We start from the raw sequence: 16,284 nt of genomic DNA, 5'->3' as shown, positions 1-16,284 counted from the left end.
AATAGAGTGCACAGGAGAGAATTATTTAAATTAAATTTGTCCAAAGTGGTATAATGCAAAGAGTTCCCTAAAATCCCTGAAAGTAAGTTTTCTTGTTTCTGTAGAAGAGTTGCTTGTTCTTTGGTACTAACTCAAATCATGCTATTTTGTTTAATTACAATAAAATAGTAACCATTCATCAAAAGATCCTTTGTTCTATTTAGAATTCAAATTTTTGTTCTCCTGAACATATTTACCCACCTTTCTAAGATTGCTTTCTAATAGCAAAGCCATAAAATGGCAACATGATAGCCTGAATTGAGAAGAAAATGTGTATGTTATGGAAGTATCAGTCCCCAACCCCTAGGCCTGAGTTCTGCCGACTCCCCCCACCACCTCCCACCCCCTCTGCTGCTGCCATGGAAAAATTGTCTCCCATGAAACTTAGGAACCTGGCCTTACAGCAGGAGGTGAGCTTCACCTGTATTTACAGGGGCTCCCCATCACTTGCATCCCCACTTGAGCTCCGCCTCCCCCCACCCCCACCCCATCCATGGAAAAATTGTCTTCCATGAAACCATCCCTGGTGCCAAAAAGGTTGGGGATCACCACTGTAATAATCTTTGAGATTTTTCTATTGACTTTGTTTAATGTCCAAGGTTTGCTGTATTTTTTATAAAGTTTTTTCACTTCAAGAGTCATATTAAGGTTTATTTTACTCAGGATTTCTTTAAATGTCACGCTTTCATTGAAATTTAATTTGAGAAATGGAGAATTGGGAATCCTCATATATTCTATCAAGAGTAACTATCCTCACAATACAATACATCTCTCTCTTTCATACACACATAGACATATACACACACACCCCTCACTCCTGGCAATATTGCAGTACGTAGGAGTTAATTTATTTTAATTGAAATTCCAAAAGTTTATTACAAACACACACACTCACATACATGCATGCACACTTGTAGTCATTAAAAAATAAAAAAGAAAAGCTAAAAAACTAAAATATAAAGGGCAATTGGAATAATAGGTGTTTTATAATTTTTTTCTCCAATTTGTTCTTTAACATTGAATTGAGAATGGTTTCCATTCTGAAGGTGATTCAGCCATTTAATATTTCAAAACTTTGGTTATTCCCTAGAGTTCAGTCCACCTTTGATGCTTTCATTACTGGGAAACAATGATTTCCCAGTAATACCAGCAGAAGCAACAGAGTGAAGCTAATGTAGTCACTCTGCTGGGGAAGAGATTTTTTTCAGAAGTGAAGGCACAGTTTTGCTTGTTCTTTCCTACTGGTTAATGCCATCAGTGGGTGGTCATGCCTGCTCTGTTCTTGAACAAAGGACTTCCTTCCCAAGAGCAGCAGGAGTAACACTGACATGTATCACATCTGTTTCCTGCTGCTTCTCCAGTTCCCATGGGAGAGCACCACATCTGTAGCAGCAGTTCTGATGGTACCACCAGGGAAACAAGGCAGTGGGGCATCATAAATGTACAAATTCTGCTTGAGTGAAAGAGGAAAGGAAAAGAAAAATATTAAATAACAACAATATAACAAACGTCATTACAGAGGAAAAATAAAGGGCAAAGATACCACTTCTCCTAGAAGACAATGTTTTAGAGAGAGTGTCTTCACTTGGTATAAAGTCTGAGTGTTGATATACATACACATTTTAAAAGTAATATAGGATGGGGTACATCCATCTCTCTCCATTCATGTGCCAAGCGCTGGCCCTGCACAAAGAATGCATGGTTTTATTTGAAGGACACTTCCAATGGTTGTAATTTCTGGCCTTTGCCCTCACTGTCTACAAGTGGGAAGAAAAGTGGTAGGCAACTTTAAAAGCCAGAGAAGATTTAACAATTATAATTAATAATTGAAAAAATGGAACTTAAGGAGATAGATTCAAAGTAACATTGAAGGAAATTCATAAAACTAGATTGGGTAATGTTTGTACAACTCTGTAGATTTATTAAAATTGTTGAATTTATGAATTCAAACTTCAGAATCACAAATTTTATAGTATATATTAACAAATAATTCCTAAATAAATGTGTTAAAAAATTAACTATATCTTCATAGTTCTTTGCAGTTTAAAAAATACTCCCAAATATATAATGACATAGGAAAATGCTCAGACCCATGATACAGGGAAAACAGCAAAGCAGAATTATACAGTATGATCTTAAGTGTGACTATATTTGCATATAAGAAAAGGAAGGAAGCAAACCAAACTGGCTCTGGGTATGTGGATTATGGATGGTTTTTGTTTTCCTCTTTTCCCAGTTTTCTTTATTTTTTTTATTGTTCCGTATTTCTGAGTTTTTATACTGAATGTATAATATTTTTATGATGAAAATACAAAAAAAATTTTAATAAGAAGACCCTTTGTCAGTACCTATCAAAATTGTTTATGTAGCTAAGCTATGACTCAGTATTTCATTTCTCTGGATGGATCATATGGAAATAGTTATATAAATGGTTAAAGATGTAAGTACTGGGTGGACATTAGAAGCAACTTAAGTGCTCATCAAAAGAGAATTCGTGCTGTGTAACAATACTATTCAGTTATAAAAGAATGAACTTTAAAAACATACAAAACATTGTGTACATATGTATATAAACAATAATATATGAGTACATATATACACACTAACTTGAAAAGATACCCAAGCTTTATTGTAGAGTGGCTAAAAAAGCAGTTTGCCAAACTAAATATAAAGATTGGTTGCATTTTCAAAAAATATATATGTATTTGTGTGTCTAGGTAACCTCACGCTGTGAGAAACAAAAATGTCTTTATTCTTTTAAGTAAACTAAGTTTTAATTTTGAGCCCCTATTCCACGAGGTGGTAGAAACTCTTCAGGTAGGCATAGCTAAATCAGGGTTTCTTATCAACTTCCTAATCCAGTCCTAGGAATAGGATTATAAAAGTGTCACAGTACAGTGAGTGCTATGGACTGAACTGTGTCCTCCCAAAATTCCTATGTTGAAGCCCTAACCTAATATAATGGATTTTGGAGATGGAGCCATTAGGATATATTAATAATTAGGTTTCAATGAGGTCACAAGGGTGGGTCCCTTATGGTGGGATTAGGGCCTTTATAAGAAGAAGAAGAGACACCAGAACATTCTCTGCCATGTGGAAAGGGAGCGAGAAAGTGGCCGCCTGTAAGCCTGGAAGAGCCCAAGTAAGCTGGCGCCTTGGACTTGGTCTTTCCACCTCCAGAACTGTGAGAAATCAATGTCTGCTGTTCAAGCCACCTAGCCTGTGGCATTTTGTTCCAGCAGCCCAAGCTGACTAAGACAGTGAGAAAAATCTGGTCTTCTCTTCACGCTTCACCCTTTGAGAACCGTCAGTATCTCTCCTCATGAGTCCATGCCAAACACTGTTGTCTCATGAATTCACACTAATCCTAACAGCTTCTGAATTCTGTCCCTCTGTTAGTCATTCCCATTACCCTTTGACTCACAGAAAATGTATGGCCCCCCCCACCCCCCATGACCCACTGGGCATGACGGGGGCTGGGGCTGGGAGTGGGTGTCTCTTTTAGGCTCAGTGTCCTCTGCCTAAAACCCAACACAGCCATCTTTACTCCTGTGCTACTTTACCATGCTAGGAAGAGGGTAAACTCTTGCCACTCTTGGATTCATCTTTTGTTTCTGTTCTTATGTCCAAACTGCTGGTGGGAGCGTGCAGCAATCACACATGCTAAGTCAAGTACCATCGGTGCTAAGGGGCCAGGTGCTAGAAAAATTAGCTCTGAATACTGAGGAATTCTTCGGCAACCTTTTGGTTTCTTGTATAACTTCAAGATTTTGAAACTCAAAGATCAAGAACTCATTTATTGATACTCTGCTTCTGCTTTAATGACTCTTTCCTAAGCCACCATGTACTCACACAATAGGGAGAAAGGTACAGGGGAAAAGGCAGTGGTGGGGATAGTGGGAAATCTTGATAAGTATTTCAAAATATTACTCTGGTACAGCTGGTTACCTTGGAATTTAGAACTAGAGAAGGGAAGGGGGGACTTTTTACTTTATGTAATATAATCATCCCATTAAAGAATTAACCATTTGCATAAGTTGCATATCCACTGATCCTTATAACAATACTACGATGTAGCTAGGGCAGTTACTATTATCTGTATTTTAACAGATGGGGAATGGAGTCATCACACAAGTTCTAAGTATCTTTTGATCTGAGATAAGTAAGAAAAAACGGGAGGCCACATGTAATGAGTGCTTTCAGTATAAAGGCATGTGCTGGGGGAAAAAGCTATTGAAAATGTCTTAATAATGCCTAACATTTCCCTAAGCCCTTATTGATTAAAAACATTTCCAAAGTTATCATTTTTATTGCTTATTCTCCTGAAATAGTTTGAATGTGTCCTTTTCTTATGAGAGAGATCCCCTTCATGCAGGTGTTCATGGCTTCATGTTTCGGCTACTACTAGACCTTCCCTACCGATCATTCCTGCTCTAAGACATTCTTCACCTCAACTGATTTTACTAAATCATTGCTTGGATTATATAATCATAAGGGCCACAGAATGGAAAGAACCTTAAATGCAGCCCCTCACATGCTCAGGAATCTTGTCTAGAGGATCCCTGGCGTATAATTTTTTGGTCTTTTTTTTTTGAACCATTGGCCAGGGATTAGCTACTTTATGAGGCAGCTTGTTGTATTTTTTGTCAGCTTAAAGTGTGAGGAAGCTCCTTCTTATTGGTCTACTGAATACCTCCTTTTAACTTCTACGCGAAACTAGTCTAGTCTTTCTTTTAAATGGCGGCCTTTCAACAAATAAAAGAATACATATCTTCTCACCTCAATTCTTCTCTTCTCCAGGATTAATATCCCCAGTTCCTTCCTTGTTTTATTTGTTTTGGTATCCCTGAGACTACCACAGTCTTGACACATGGTAAATATTTAATACATATTTGTTCCATGAGTTAATGAATGGTTAAAATGCCTTATCATTACAGCAGTGCTTTGGTTCCGGTTTTAGAGTCTGTAGAGGAAAGCATCAATACATGTCCTCAGTCTGGCAGGTGATCTGTAGTAACTCCTGCAACATAACATCTGTTTCTCTCTTCTTTTAGCTTTGCGGAAATGTCAACTATTTCTATGCCAGGGTAATTTTTAGATATACTAGTTTATTTTCTCCCTTTTATATCTGTTGTTTCTGAACAGCAGATTCTCGCATTACAGTGTAAATATCTTAAATGGAAATGTGCAATCCTATTTATCTCCTGTGGTTGAAACATTTCCTGTTTCGTTTTGAGTTTATACCCACGGTATGTGAAAAGTTCCACTTTTCATTAGTATTTTTATATAATTTGGCCATCACTAGAATGAAGCAATAAGGCTTTATTAATATTAATATGTTCAGTCATATCATTAGTAAAGACACTATATTGCACAGTTTACACATGCACATCCTAATGGAATAGGACTGAATTATAAAATATTTTTTTCTAATTCTTTTATAATTAGAAATAGACTGGTAAAATTATAGTCTCGATTACCACCTATTTTTGATTATTTATCCTACCCCTTAGAATTTTTTCCAACCTCCAAGATAATAGGATCGAATAAACTGAGAAAGTATAATGATAAATCAGTTAGTTCTTTTCGGATTTCATGAAGATTGAATATATATACTAAATTATATGTGAATTTTAGTCATATCCACACTCAATTACTACAAATAATCAAGAATTTTTTATCATCAAATTTCTTGTGGTTCCGAAACAGCTATTTCAAGTCCTCTTTAAGGGTATCCTAAATTACTGTGCACCATTGAAATCAATGTCCCTTGTACCAATTGTCATTTATCAGTATGTTTTCAGACTTTCCATCTTAAATCACAGTGTCTATCTTTATAGTGCCCTTTTAAGCATTCAGATTACTATTCTCTATTAAGTAAAACACACAGAAAACACATTTCTTGCTTGCATACATAAATGGATTGGACATCTACAGGATTCTGCTTGACATTCTTTAAGAGGAGGGGAAAGAAAGAACAGTGGGATTTCCACATCTGTTAAATAATCATTAGCAAGTAGGATTGAATTCTGTCTTCTTTTTCAACCTAAGACCAGCTGTTGAAGTACACTTGAAGGGCCCCTTACTTACTGCATATTTCAGTAGCTTGCTAAGGATTCAGTTACCGAGTTCCACTGCTCTGATCAAGGGGACTGATTTACTTTGTACACCATTGTTATTGAAAGCATTCCTTATTTGTTTTGCTTCTGAAATGTTCTATAAAAGGTTAGACAGGGTGTCTTTCTCTGATTTCATCATGCCTTTGAGAATAACCTCTGCTACCAATTCTGTGTTAGTTGGATGGGTGCTAAGATACCCCAGGGCTTCTTTCCTTTGGCTTTAGTACATGTTTGCTTTTGTCACTTATATTGCTGAGTCAAAGGTGTTTTAATGTCCATATGATATTTGGCATCAGGGAAAAACAAATGGAAAAATGAACAGATTTTCTCATGATTTGGTAGTGTTGCCAGAGATATATTTGCCATGAGTTGTGCATCCTAATCAAAGCCTTTAATTTATTTTGAGGGTTTCCTTGTTGTTATTGGCTTCATTACTGTTTTTGTAACCATGGAATAAAGTCTTAACCTGGCATAGCGCACGGCCCGGGGACTGAACAAAGCTAAGCTAATGCATAGTACTTTGGCCCTTCCACAGGAAACACCGTAAGAGTGACTGAATGTGAAAGTCAAATTTTGACTATTTCCAAATAGATCACAATACTGAATTATCAAGCTGGGGTTGTTTATTGTTTCTTACTTCCAGACCATAATGTACTGTGTCAAATTGGCAAAACTGTGCTGCTATCCCATGAGCTCTTGTATTTTGGCCTTTGTATTTAGGCTACCAATTGAATGTCAATATGAATTTGCAAAGATATATACTGTTTGGAACATGCTCCCATGTCTGCATAATTAACAAGTTTTGGATCCAAAGCTGTTTTCCCAAGTCGTAGATGTCAGAATTTCTTTGAAATCTCTTCATAGCAGATATATGCTACAGTGTTAACAGGACACTGTTCTTTTCTATAGTATTTCACTACTTTCAAAGATTAAATTTACTGATACATATAGTAACATATCTGCAAATTTATTGGTATATAAAGAAGGCCATATACTTCTTTACTATGATGAAGTTTTTCCCCCTAAAGATATATTATGGAAATGAAGCATGTGTTACCCCATACCACAAAGAATGTGTGGTCTAGGAAATGGGAAAAAACAACAACTTCTAAATAGGTGAATATAAGAGACACAATCTAGTCTATGCCCTGGAAATCTAAATTTGGGTAATAGAGCTCAAAAGAGAGTTTGCTTTTTATGAGTCATTCACTTTTTTGTGATGGAATAACATATATTAAGATTTTTAAGTACATTGTCTCTATTGTCAAAGTATGTTCGGAAGCCAGCAATTTCCTGTCCTCTCTACTGCTTTCTAGCCATGGACATCACGTTTCTCGCCTGGATTTCTGCAGAAGCTTCCTATTGGGTCTTTCTGCTCTCACCCTTGGCAGCCTCCCTTTCATCTCTCACCTACCCCGTCTGTTCTCAACATAGTGACCGGAGTGTTTCCTTTAAAATATGTTACATTATGTCACTTATCTCCTCAGAACCTTCCCCTAGCTCCTCATATCACTCAGAGTGAAAGGTAAAGTCTTCAACATCCAGTGTGATCTGGCTCCTGTTAACTCTGAACCTCCTTTCCTACTTCTTGCTGTTTCTGGGATATACCAGGCACAGTCTTGCCTAGGCCTTTGTACTGGTTAGTCCCTCATCTGGAACATTCTTCAGCCAGATTTCTTCCTGTGTAACTCTGTCATCGGCGTCATTCAGTCTTTGCTCGGTGAGGCTCACCCTGATGTCCCTGTTTATAATTACAGCCTGCCCTCCCCAGTCCACACTCAGGAGACTTCCTCTCCCCCACTCTATTTTTTTCCCTGAAGCACTTATTGTTTACCAAGTTACCCTGTAGTTTACTTTATATTAGTTATTATTTACTGTCTTCCCCCAATAGAATGTAATCCTAAAAAAAAAAAAAGAATAAGAAAACTGAAATCAGCTTTGTTTTGTTCATAGAGGTAACCCAAATGCCTAGAACAGAGCCTGGCATGTACACAGTAAGTGCTCAAAAATATTTTTTCAGAGAATGAATTGAATCAAAAGAACTGGTAAAGTTGGAGGGTTGGTTTTAAGGGGAAGATATGAATTCAGTATTGTCCTATTAAATTCTAGAAATAAACAGTAGAGCTTTAGAAAGAGGATAGGGCTATTGATGCAGTTATGGGAGTCACATGTGTCTAATTCATCAAATCTAGCCAATTCTGTCTTGAAACTGCATTCAACATGTACCGTTTTTTGCCACCTCTACCACAATCACACTCATGTAAACCACAGTTAACTCTCGCCTGGATTATTATAGTAGCACCCATGACTAGTCACCCTGATTCTGCCCTTACACCTCACGTCTTCAGCTCAACACAGGGGGTAGCAAGGCAAGGATCTGGAGAAGATGAACACGGAAAGTGGCAGAGAAGAGAGAATAATCAATGAAGAGGCAGCTGAAAGGAGGTTATAGAAGCGTATATCAAGAGTAAAAGTAGAATGAATAAGAGCAAGGCTGCCTCTTCTTTGGAACTTTTGGGGAATGGCTTAAGAAGATCAAGAAAGTATAATTTTGCCCCCATTGGAATGGCTAACATCAAAGATTTTGTTTGCCTAACAAACCCAATACCAGGAAGGATGTAGAGTAACTGGAGCTTTCCAACATTGCTGATAATGATTTGGTATGGTACAGGCAAGCACTTTGGAGAAGTGTTTGACAGTTGTTTATAAAGTGAAACATTTGCCTTATGACCCAGTAATTGCACTGTTAGATATTTATCAGAAAGATTTAAAAACACATGTTAAAAACTGTTTATAGCAGCCTTATTCATAATAACCTAAAACTGGAAACAACTCTAATGTCTCAAAAACATTAAGAAACGGAAGCCAGACTTAAAAGAGTACATTCTGTGTGATTCAAATTATATGAACACATAAAACCCAAGAACACACAACACACACACACACACACACACACACACGCATACATGGTGACAGACACCAGCGAGTGGTTCCCTGATGTAGCAGGGAGGAGGAAGAGAATTGTCTGGAAATGGACATGAGGGAACTTTCTGGGTGGAGGAAATGTTTGATACCTTGTTTTGGATGGTTGTTAGACAGCCATACACAATTATCAAATTTGTCAAACCGAACTTTTAAGATCTATGAGCACATATTGTGAAATTCTGAGATAAACACGAAGAAAAATGGGATAACTCAAATGTAATGGTTCAACTCTTCTTAGAAAAGTAGGATACCAAAATCATTTCCTGAGCTTGATACATGAGTGATTAGACGGGAGGCTTAGAAAAAGCTGAGAGCAGCTACTTTATAAGAAATGTGACACGAAGTCAACAAGAGAAAACTAAAGTATTAATGAGCAGAAGTGAGGACCCAGCTGAGCAGACAGTTATGACTATACCACCGAAACCAGTCAACATGATTTTGTGATTATGGACGAACAAATGTGATAGCTGCTAGTTAGGAAGTCAGACAATTGGAGTCTAGGGTATTCATGTTTTTCTTGAAGCCTTTTTAGAAAAAGTGAGGTTTGAACTGTACCTTGAAGAATAAGTCAAATTTTACTAGGTAGAGAGAAAGTGCAGGTAGGATACATTGGCTTAAATTGAATGTATTATTAAAATTAACTCCACCTAACTATTTTCTTTAACTTGGCTGCTAATAGATTTAAAATTACATGTATGGCTCACAATATATTTCTTTTGGACAGTGCTGGGCTTGAGGCGTAGAGATAAGCTATTGCCATAATGGCAGCAAAGGATGCTGCGTTCCTGGACTAGGAAGGTGGCAGTAGGGATAAAGAGGAGCAGGAACAGTCAAGAGATGTCTCAGGACAGAATTGACTGGTCTAGGTGAGTGATCACATTTGGCAGGGCAAGGATTATGGAGCAGGACCCATCAAAGATTGCTCTAAGTTTTCGAACTTGGACAATATTTATTGGGAGGGGATTCTATGTACCCCATTAGGGAAAACGCAGGAAAGAAGAAGCAGATTTGCCAGGAATAGGAAGAAAGAGAATAATACCACATATTGAGTCCCAAACACTTGTCACAAATGAAATCATTTTAATGTCTGCATATATGTAAGACATTAGGACTCAGGATATTTAGCTCTGTCGAAGATCAGTCACCTACAAAGTAGGTAGAACTAGGATTCAGATCCACATCAGTGGTGGTGGTAATCGATTTTAAAACTTGGAAAGAGCTAATGCAAAAACAGAAGTTTAGGTTCTATAGGTAGCAGTTGTGTGTGCATATCCTGAGACCCATCGTGAAAATGCCCTGTGCCCGAGTTAGAGTTTGCTGTAAGAACTGCCAGCCTGTCCTGGCACACAGCAAACAGAAATGACAAGATTCAGTTTGAGGGGATGATTCTTAACTAAGTATAAGATTACAAAATCTATACCTCTCATACAAACAGCTCCAAACAAATAGGAGTAAAGGACAGTGCCTAAACACAACAAATAACTATTGTTCTCACTGTCTTAGAAGTGTAAATGAGGCATAGGCTGTGTAGATCAGTCCGTGTGATCATAAGGACATGCCTTATTCATGTTCTTAAAATATTTTTTTAAAAGTATACTTTGTTTTCTTTGTATTTTCTTCTCTTTTAAAATTTGAAGGATAGGAAAAATCCCAGTAAAGTGAGAAGTCTAATTAGGTGGTTTGTAGATTTTCCTGGTAATACGTTTTGGTAATATGATCTATGTTTCAGACAACAGAAATTTCTACTAAAAAGTAATTATATAAGAAACCATTGATGTGAGCATTTTAAGAATGCATATTTTCCCCCAATATATATAATTAACAAACAAGAGTGCAAAATTTCAAACAATGTAACGTAATTATAAAGTGCTATGAAACAAAAACCAAAAACCATTCTGGCACATAGCAATTAGGACTGACTTTTGAGTGAGTGGCAGATTTGTATACAACAGCATATTTTATAAACAGCCACAAACCAAAGATTAGTATTAAAATAAGAACATTGTTGTAAAGACAATTGCTTACCTATCACATTGGGCTTTTCAACTGTATGTAAGTAGCCATCAATTTGGAGGAACATATTTAAATGCCAAAAATAGCAATATAAAACATTTTAGTGTACTAAGTCGTTTATTAAAGCACCTTCATGCTAATCTATGGCATAGGTCTACATTTAATTAGTAGTACCTTCAGAAATGCAGTATCCTTGAACAGTTTCACAATAGAGTTGATCTTAATGTCATAGTCCATGTTGAAAAACCTACTCATTTGTAGATGGGTATACCATTTTTAGTGACCTATGACTCCTCCTAAATTCTACCAAACTGATATATCAACCACTTCTGTTAAGTACATAATAAAATAAATTAAAAAATAAAATTAGAGGCATTCAGGTTAAAGAAACTTCTTTTACTGGCTTTAAAAAGCAGTAGAAATAGTTGCTCCTAGATTTGATAAACAGGCTTGAATTCACTTAGCAACTCAACTTCATTGTTGGTAGCTGCCTGCTTTAGGGTTTTGAGTAATATTTGGACCTTGATAGGAGCCAAGAGCGCCACAGAGATTAATGATACCTGTTAAGGTCATACTTAGGGTGGGGGCGGCAGTGAGGGAATGGGAGGGGAAGTTATGAGAGATTCATATATTCCATCTCTGTTCTAGGGGTTGGCTTTGCAGGTTCTCCTCAGGTCAAACAGTAATAAAAAAAAAAACCTTTCATTTATTAATCATTTATATCAATTACAATTTATGCCAGATATTATTTCAATGAATTTCATCTCCTTTATCCTCCAGAAGTAGTAGCTGTTAATCTACATTTTCTACATTAGGAAAATGAGACTCAGAAATTCAAACTCAAATCCTCCGGACTCCACAGACATTGCTTAGTTTTTGTCTCTCAGCATCGTTGGGATTTGAGTAGGACTTATTTGAATAATGACACATGTTGGAATATAACCGATAACTTGTATGTATCTACTTTTATGAAATAAATATATTTCTGATATTGACAACATAAATTTATCAAATCAATTTAAAATATTAATTTTGAAGGAGTTTCTATAAATTGTTTTCACAAGTTTTCAAGTACACTCCTCAGAATAACATTTAAATAAGCTTTTTTGACACAAGAATCAAATCCTTCAATCATATTTTTAGGAGAGCATCACACTATTATAGTGATGAAATTCTATTCTGATGGTGTGACACCATCAGAAACAACTGTAAAAACAGGGATGTAATAAGAAAGGTTGAAAATTTGGTATATTTGTGGTTTATCCTAGTTTCCCACATTGAACTAATGCCACAAATATTTATGACTTCAGAGCAGTATATCGGTTAAAATTTCTGAATATTTTCTAAAGGATTTGAAGATGGGTACCAGGGAAATAAATATAGGAAAGGGAGTATTGAAACTTTATGTCAGAATTGAATTTTTATGTGATTTACTATTAAAAAGAAAGTTTATTTATAGATTACTTCCAGTTATTCCCAAATGTTATCATGTTTTATTTATTAATGAGGAAAAATACTGAGATTCATATTTCACATGTTATAAAAATGATTATACTTATGCAGAAATTCTTTTCACATTTGTCATTATTTATTGCTACTTTTTCAGAGGAGAAATTATATATTTTGTTTTTCAGGAATAAAATAAATAGATTAACAACAATGAAATACAAAAAACGAAAATAAATTCTTAAAGGCTTTTAGCTAAAGTGCTTTCCATTTCATTTCAAACACAGCAAAGGATTTTAATTCAAAAAAGACTTAGTTCTTGAACATGCCGCCTCCTCCATTCATGGCTTAAAATGTTTTCTCATAATTTATCCAAAGTCCTATAATTTTTTATTACAACAACCTTGACAATTTAGTTTGATTATAAGAAGGTAGAAATTTATCTTCTTTCATATGTCTCTTTTCAATCCTTAAAATGACTAGTCATGTCAAATTGATTCCCATAGCATGTGGATTTCTACTCTTATCAGAATTGCAATTTACCATGGCTTTATTATTTATTATTTATTTATTCATTAATTTATTCTCCACTTTCTTCCAGAAAGGAAACTCATAGGAAGGGCTTACTTGTGGATTGTTGTCATTTGGTATGCATTACTTCATGCATTTATTTATTGCCATCTCTACGAAATTGTATTTATGAAACTTCACCTTTATTAGTTTCTTGCTTTAGAAATGAAGGAAGCATCTTAAGCAAATGAATTCTCCTGAGCCACTGTATCAAGAATTATTTACAATGTTAAAGCATTTCATGGAGCCATTCATAGGTGCTATCTGTATATATATTTGAACTCAAATACATTAAGATATATTATCTTTTCCTTTCTGATAGTAATTTCAAAAGATATGTACAGATAAAGCCTTAATTTTAACCGGCAAGTCACCTTTTAGTAGACCTAAAATTTGTTACATTTTTGTTCCTTTTTCTCTTCCCCTACCCTGCCACTGCCCTGTAAACCCACCCCCCTGGGCCCACACCCCCAAGATTTGGTAATAAGAAGGTAAGCCTCTCAATAACATTTATTTCAAAAAAAAAAAATCTTTACCATGAAATTACAGATGATTTATTCTGCTCACAAAATTGCATTTTATTCTCCTCAGACCTAGAGCCATATGTTTCCTTTTATACATAAATGACTTTTACAGATAAGCCTTCAATCTGGCTCTTTCTCTCTAGGTTATCTCCCCAACTTTTGCTGAACTTGAAACTAATACCAACTTTACAATTTTTGGTTTTATACCAATTTTTGGCTTCCAAACAAAGGATAAGAAAAACCCTCATCATTGAGAAAGCGATTGGTCAGCATAGACATGTAGTAAAATTATATAGCACACACACACACACACACACACACACACACACACGAGGAATACAAGGTAAGTAAAATCGGGGAAATGTGAATAAAATCAGTGGATTGTATTACTGTCATCGTTCTGATATTTCGCAAGATGTTATCATTGGGAGAAGCTACTAAAAAGTACAGGGATCTCTTTGTATTGTTTATTAAAACTTAAAATTGAGATGTGAATCTACAATTGCCTCCAAAAATTTTTCAGCTGAAGAAAAAAACTGGTTGGCAAACTTTTTCTTAAAGGGCCAGATAGTAAATATTTTAGGCTTTTCTCGAGTCATGAGGTGGAAACTACTCAAATCCTTTAACTTTTAACATGAAAGCCGTCAGCACACAAATGAATGGATGTGGCTGTGTTCTTATGAAACTGTATTTACAGAAACAGGTGTCAGCAGACTAGAGTTTGCATACCTCTGGTTTAAAACAAGACACAAGCTTTTAATATTCATCTGCTGCTTTTAATATTCATCATTTTTTCAAGGAAAAAATGGTAACAAAGGCTAATTATATATTTATAATGCTGTAATTTGCAGCTTATTTTCTGTCCTCATAATTGTCTTCACTTGCATCAGTATTTATGCATAAAGAATAATACTTTTGTTTATTTTAAATATTCTAGAAAGCACTACTATGGTATCATGCTTCTCTATTTTAGAAAATCAAAATAAGTTAAAGTTACATGTCTTAGGAAAATAAGAAATTCGTTTTAGACGGAGCACTGTATTAAAGGAAGAAATAACATGAAATTTTTATCCTTAAGGTTCACATCCCTAAATATGAATAATAATCAGTCAAAGAGTAAGGTTCTAAGTTGAAATAGCCATTTTCTGTGCTTTACCTCATTTATATTCATTCTGCTCCAGAGTTAAACATCCTCTACAAGAGTTTTGGTTGTATTTGATTATTCTCATTTTCAGGGTATGATAAAGCATTATCTTACACAGAATTCAACTTTAAACAAGAGTACACTCAAGCTTATGTTTAGACAATGTTAAGAAAATCCACCATAGGAGATTTTTATATTTATTCAGTAGATCATTTGCTTAAAACCAGCTCCCTTTTGTAAATATGTGAAAGCTGAAGTGGAACAAGGTGAGGCCCATGAAAATTTCAATCTGCTTGTCCTCCCAGCTTCCTGTCCTACCTCATCCATCCTGTCCCAGCGTCACCTGCACCCTCTGTGCTCCGTAGCCAAACTGAGCCAAGGCTTCACTCTGTTCCTGCTCAATCTCATGCCTTTGCCTCTTTGCCAGTTGTCCTGAGCTGCCTCCGCCTGAAATACACATTCTTCATTGCAGCACAAGTAATATCTTATCAGAAAAGCCTTCTGTAAACCTTTCAGAACATTCATCTCTTTGTATGTTTGTATACTAAAGAGTGGGAAGCCCGGCAGCATAATATAGTAGGAAAAAAATTTCTGAAATCAGACACACGGAGAGCTCTAACAGGGCAGGAAAGTGTATGTTTTGCTCATATTTGAATTACTAGTGCCTGGAAAGTAACTGAAATACTGCAGGTATTCAGTGTATATGTGTTGTGTAAATTAATAAGTGAATGAATGAATGAATGAATGAGTAAATGAAGGAGATAATTGTCCTACTCCTTGGAATTGAATTGAACACCAGCTCAAGAGGCATTTTTAAAGATACTAAGGTTTTCAATAAAGACCCCCTTCTGTACTATTGCTATATTGAAGGAAAAAATGTCTAAAAAGAATTTCTTTTTCTTTCTTTTTTTTTTTTCGATCTGTCGCCCTCGGTAGAGTGCAATGGTGTCATTGTAGCTCACTGCAACCTCAAACCCCTGGGCTCAAGGAATCCTCCTGCCTCAGCCTCCTGAGTAGCTGGGACTACAGGCGAATGCCACCATGCCCAGCTAATTTTTCTATTATTAATATTTGTAGAGACAGGATCTTAGGATCTCCCTCTTGCTCAGGCTTGTCTCCAATGAACTCCTGGCCTCAAGCGATCCTCCTTCCATGACCTGATTACAGGCATGAGCCATCACAACCGACCTCTAAAGGGAATTTCTAACCATCCAGTAGGTTACGTAGAAAACTGGAATAGTTAATTTCAGAAATAGCAATGGAGTCATCAACAATCAAGTAGATCTACTATATTAACAATAGAAATCCAGTGAATTTCGGAGAAAATATATAAATTTGGGGAACATGGTTTTATTAACATTAATATCTATGGTTATCCTGCACATAGATAATAGCACTTATTATCCAGTTTCAACTATCTTTATGATCCTCAAATACTCAGAAA

At 35.9% G+C, this 16,284-nt stretch overlaps 1 protein-coding gene and 1 pseudogene across 1 annotated transcript in view; one reads left to right on the top strand and one right to left on the bottom strand.

Annotated features, from left to right (window-relative positions):
- The window catches only part of LOC123638619, a 28,257-nt pseudogene extending 12,957 nt beyond the window's left edge, over positions 1-15,300 (bottom strand).
- The window catches only part of TENM3 (teneurin transmembrane protein 3), a 437,141-nt gene that overhangs the window by 212,601 nt on the left and 208,256 nt on the right, over positions 1-16,284 (top strand). The window lies entirely within an intron of this gene.

Source organism: Lemur catta, chromosome 5 (assembly GCF_020740605.2).
Source record: "Lemur catta isolate mLemCat1 chromosome 5, mLemCat1.pri, whole genome shotgun sequence".
Classification (NCBI taxonomy): domain Eukaryota; kingdom Metazoa; phylum Chordata; class Mammalia; order Primates; family Lemuridae; genus Lemur; species Lemur catta.
Note: the sequence above shows the minus strand (reverse complement) of the source record. Positions and strands in the feature narration are given on the sequence as shown.